Source organism: Alligator sinensis, unplaced genomic scaffold (assembly GCF_000455745.1).
Source record: "Alligator sinensis unplaced genomic scaffold, ASM45574v1 scaffold1274_1, whole genome shotgun sequence".
Lineage (NCBI taxonomy): Eukaryota > Metazoa > Chordata > Crocodylia > Alligatoridae > Alligator > Alligator sinensis.
Genome location: NW_005842570.1, coordinates 269,311 through 275,419, shown reverse-complemented (window position 1 = coordinate 275,419; position 6,109 = coordinate 269,311).

The window sequence follows — 6,109 nt, the reverse complement described above, 5'->3', positions numbered from 1 at the left end:
TGACCACAAGATGAACATGAGCCTTCAATGTGATGCTGCGTCTAGTAAAGCGAGCAAAACGCTGGCTTGCATCCATATATCCTTCTCAAGCAAATCCCGGGACGTCACTCTCCCGTTGTACTCGGCCTTGGTGAGGCCACAGCTGGGAGTACTGTGTCCAGTTTTGGGCTCGACAATTCAAAAAGGATGTGGAGAAGCTTGAGAGAGTGCAGAGGAGAGCCACGTGCATGATCAGAGGTCAGGAAAAAAGACCTTATGATGAGAGGCTGAGAGCCATAGGACTCTTCAGCCTAGAAAAGCACAGGCTCCAGGGTGATCTGATGGCCACCTATAAGTTTATCAGGGGTGCTCATCAGGATCTGGGGGAATGTCTGTTCACCAGAGCACCCCAAGGGATGACAAGATCGAATGGTCACAAACTCCGCCATGACTGATTCAGGCTGGACATAAGGAAGAACTTCATTACTTTCCAAACCTTGGGGGCTTGGACTAGACTTCCACCAGAGGCGGTTCAAGCACCCACTTTGAATGCCTTCAAGACACATTTGGATGCTTATCTTGCCGGGATCCTGTGATCCCTGCTGACTTCCTGCCCATGGGGCAAGGGGCTGGACTTGATGATCCTCCGGGGTACCTTCCAGCCCGAATGTCTATGAAATCTATAGCAGTACAACTGTAGCAAACCAGTTGCAGCTTTAGCCCCGTTTCAATCCTGGTTAAAGATCCATGGATTTATATCTCATTTATGCTGCTATAGTAGAATGAAGATGTAATAGTTACAAGTTAAGGACTGTGGTATGCCCCTGAAACTCCCTCCACCCCTTAAATCAGGGGCAGGCAATTATTTTGGGCAGAGGGCCATTTACTAAGTTTTGGCAAGCCATCGAGGGGCACATAAACAGGCAGCCAGGGGTAGATAAATATTAATTTTCTAAATGTTTTTAGGGGCCCCACAGGCCAGATAGAATGGCCTAGAAGGCTGCATCTGGCCTGCAGGCCACATTTTGCCCACAGTGGTAGGGCAGTGCTGGTACCTGCCACTTTAAGGGCTGAGCCAAACAGCCAGCAGGTGCTTGATTACGGCAGCCATTTTAGAACTCTGGCTGCCTATATAAACAAAGTTCGCTACTAGCAGGCCAGGCAGAACGAAACATCTTAGAGGTAAGGGCAGGAACTTAGGGGAATGGTTTGGAGGCTCCTGGTCCTGGGCATGACCTAAAACTGCAACCTGCCCAGGATGGGTGTTCTGGTGGGGCTCCTAGTGGCACAGGAGCCCCCACGAAATACCAGGCCACTTACTACCCTGGTGGAAGGTGGGTCGGGGTGCCTTAACCCCTACCCCCCACAATATTGTGGGTACAAGGGGGCCAGGCACAGCTACGGCCACCTGGGCCCCAAGGAGGATGTAAGACCCAGGCAGGGCCAGGTACAGCTGCAGCCACCTGAGCCCTGACCGGGGAGGGAAGCCACATGGCCCCAGTGAGAGGGGGCAGAGATGTGGAGCCCCAGTGAGAGGGAAACCAGAGGGCTGGGAGCCCAGCATGCATGTGTGAGTGTGTATAGAGTTGCCCTGGGAGGGGCCAGGGCAAGCTTGGCTCTGGTCAGGTAACTGGCTGGCCACTACCCTGGTGAGGGTTGAGGGAGAGGCCCAAAAGACAGTAATTCTGCCACCCAAGGTGTGCACTAGATAAAGCCTATGATTGAAGGGGCCCAATCCGAGAGGGAGCAAGGCAATATAAGTTGTCAATCCATGAAAGAGACCCTGTGAGAGGGGGTGGAGTGTGAGAGGAGGGTGGTATGAATGCATGCGTGTCTGAGGCCTGACACTGAGGGCTAAGCTTGGTCCGGCTGTAGGCTGGGAGCATTATGTCACCTGGATGTCACCTGAGAGGCTTGGGCTGCGGTGTAGGGGAGGAATGGAGCCACAGATGGCACCCCCTGGCATCAAGGCAAGAATAGGCAGCCTCCTGCCTTATTAGAACCAATTAAGAAACAAGGTGTGGTAGGTGAGAAGACAGGGGGTTAGTCCAGAAACAGGTGGGCAGGCCATTGGCAGACGGGTTCCCTGTTGCACCCACCCCTGCCTTAAATGCAGTCACAAAGTATGCCTGACCACAGCATCAGATTATTAAATTTCTCCAACATTAGTAACAATCACTGGTAACCCAGAAACATCTGAGTCCTTAATAAAGTTCAGGTCCCTACTGCATTAGTTACTGAAAAAGCAACAGGGGAAGAGTATTCTAACTCCTTAACAGAGACAGACAATTATTTTGGCTGGATGGCTGCTTGCCAAGTTTTGGCAAGCTGTTGAAGGCTGCAAGGGTAGCCCCACCCCTGGACTGGTGCCCTGGCCCCGATCACCATTCTTGGGAATGCAAGTCCAGCCCCTTTACCCCTAACCTTTCCAACCCAAAGTCCCTCCTCTTGCCCCTGGAAGTACTCCTTTCAGCAAGGGGGGTTTGCCATCTCAGAACCAGAAAAATATCAATTATATTCTAAAAATCAAACATCTACTACAAAATTCATTAATTTTATTTTTAAAAATATTTTTGCCCCAATTTATTTGTTTGCATAGTATACATAAAATGATTGTATAATAGCTTGACTGGCAGTAAGCAGATGTGCAGAAACATAAAGGGGCAGATTAATATTAATTTTCTAAATTTTTTAGGGGACCCCGCAGGCCAGACAGAATGGTTTGACTGGCTAGATCCAGCCTGCAGGCCATATTTTACCCATCTCCAAGTTAGAATTTAAACAGATACGGCAAAGGGTAGAAGAAAAGAGGTATTGGGTGGGGAAGTGTTATAAATAAGTTACAGGACCAATCCAGGAAAACTGACAGCAGCGTCAAGAAACGTACCCAAATTCAAATCTTAATCAAAGGCCTTATGCAGAAAAATATCCTCATACCAATCCTAACTTATATTATAATACCATCAAAATACGGCATTTACCCCTTGTGATTTTAAACCTATTTTTGTGAGCATGAGATAACGTGGCCAACTGTACCATTCAAATAGTATTTGCATTACATTTCCTGCCCGTTATTGTACATGCTCAGTAATTTCTGCATCCAGTGGCTTTTAGGATCCTCTAGCACAGAGCTTTCCAAACTGTGTGCCACGACACATTAGTGTGTTGGCAGCAGTGTGTAGGTGTGTCGCGCGAAATGCAGAAAATTTTGCGGAAGGGCACCGCGGAGCTCCCTTACTCGCGTCTGCTTCCCTTGGCCCCTCCCCCGGAACTGAATTACTGTGTCGCGAAATGATGCATGTCTAAAAAGTGTGTCACCAACATGAAAAGTTTGGAAAGCTCTGCTCTAGCAGTATTGCTTTATACAGACCTATAAATAAGCAACAGGGAATCCCAGTAATGCTTAGGGTTGCATGATTTTCTTTCGCAAATGAGAAAGATTCAAAATGAGGTTTATATTTCAACCCAATGCCTACTCTATTCTGCTACAACCACACAACTAGAAAAACAGAAAAAATAGGTTTCAAGAGATTTTCCTTTCACATAGACCTCACTAGAAATCTTATTCTCAGGGCATGACTCATTGCTCAGATTTCATTCATAAGGCAAGCCTTTAACCAGTTCATTTAGGTTATGATGTGCCAGTACATGTACACAGTAGAGACTTCCTTTGTCCCAACAAATGAGGCACTGAAAGCAGAAGGAACATTTATGTGGCATGAAAAAATGGAAGGTCATACTATTGTTATTAGAAAAGCCACCCTCAGAAGTACCTTCTTAAAAGCCCTGAAGAAAAAATTAAGTCAGGGTTAATGCACCATAATGCACCAAGAAGGGAAACAAAAGATGTTTGTGTCTGCAGTACATGAAGCTCATATCTGATTTCTTGGCGTCTGTAGTCAGGACTGTTTTTCAGTTTGGTGCTAGGGGGGAATTAAATTGTTTGGAGAAAAGGAAATGTTCTGTTTTGATCTGGGACATTCTTGAAAGGAAATCTGGAAGTGAAGGGCTAGCTTCACAATGGAATGTAGTAGAGGTGCATCAATACATTTGTCCCATATTGGATTGGTACCAATATGAAGAAAATTAAGAATATTGGCAATCTGCTTTTTTTGTTGGATGTAGCTGATAATGTGGCCAATAAATACTGCATGTATGCGCTCAGCCACAGCGCAGCATGCAGGTAGCAAGGAGCACAGCCCAGAGCGTGGAGAGCAGCCAGGTCTGGCTGGTAAGTCTATGGTGGGGTAAGGAACGAGGGGGGAAAGGAAAGAGGGCAGGGGGAAGGACAGACAAACAGATTGAGGCTCCTGCAGTGAGGGAGTGGGGATGAAGCAGGCACTGCCGGGGCAGGACAGGACATGGGACAGAGCAGTAGCTCATCCGGGGGCTGCGAAGTGGGGGGTGGCATTCCCACCACTGCACATACCCCAGGAGGGCACAGGGGGATACATTCCAGTCCCATGGAATATAAAATTCTTCCACTACAGCTTTTCTGGGCAGTTTCTGATTTGCCCTCAAACCTCAAGGGGTTACAGGCCTTAATTCAAAAGGGACCACTTTCCAACCACTCAACACTGCAGAAAAACTGGGGTAAAATGAAAGAAAAAGCAGAAAAAGATTATCTCCCTGAGCCCTTACCTTCCTCTGCGCTCCCAAAATCTACCCATTGAACAAAAGACATGAGATGTTCCAATTCCACTGAAATGTAAAAATTTAAAATGATGATTTAGAGTGGACAATGCCTGCATTATCTGCATGCAAATCTTCAGTTATAATAAATGAGACCATATAGATATGGCTGAGATGAAACAACCGTAAAATAAAAATATATCTGTGTTATAGCCCAATTGGAGCCAATCTAAATGCCTTAATTACTGTTGGTGAAATAAGGAAGGAGTGTAGAAGAAAGTCACTATGGGCATAGTTGGGGAGGATGGGACTGGGTAAAGCCAAGTCATCAAGTATCCTGGGCACTTCCCATTCTGGAAATACTTTAGAGTTTTCCCACATTTTCCTATCGGGTTCCACAAAACATGTTGGTACACTGCCAAGACTATCAGCTACTATTTTATTCAATTCCCTTCTGACCCTTTAAAAGCTTTTATTTTTTCTTCCTCTTTATCTTCATCTTGCTCTTGATTTAATGTTCAATTTCTCTTTTGAGCCCTGCCTTCTCCCTATACAGCAGCAATATTTTCAGAGGTACAGTGTTGGAACCTTTACCACAATGGTGTCAGTAATACTTGGGTAACGTGGCTGATACGAGAGTAACTCAAGAATATCATACATGCCACATTACAGAGAATTATACAAGTGTGAGCCAATCTGAGCTACAGTACTGAATCCAGCTTTTAAAAGGAATCCTTTACAGTCTATACCTTAAATAAAGCACCAGTAATATCTACTTAGCTTAGAACATAGTCTAAATTTTACATGCCTAGGATGTCTCAAGAACTATGCAGTGCTCATAATCTTCAGGTCAGAAAGAGCCAGAAAGCTATTAATATTATTATTACTATTCATTTTTACACCATGTTTTTTTCCCCCTAAAAATAAAAAACTGACCAGTGACACTAAGAACAGAAGCTGGTTAACTGGTGCTACCCCAGGCTGGTGAATGAAATACCAGCCTACAAATGTAAGTTTGGCCCAGTTTCACTATGATGACCAGAAATGCTGCCAAGAGGAAATCCAAAGTATCAAACTTCATCTCTCTCTTTTGGCTACAGGGACGCCAGTTCTAACATCACAGTATGATGCTTCTTGTATCCCTCCTTGGGTCTGTTGACTATATGCCAACACATTCTCCCAGACTGTACACACTATCTTACGCTTGCTCTAAAAAATTTCTTCACTGATATTTTGACTACCATGAATCTTCATTAGAAGGAAGTGTCATTTGTACCTGTCAGTATAAGCTGACATAAAACTCTATTAGAGAGCAAATTAAAAACACTTACTGTCAAGTATCATTGCTAACGAAATATATCCCAACAATAAGCTGAGCTTGATTTTCACTTGCCCTTATGTCCTCAAAAAGTGGGGAGGGGGAGCAGCATTTTAAGGAAGAGCAGAGCAGTAGCTTTTAGCCTCACAAGGACTCTCTCAAAGCAATAGAAGTGTAGGG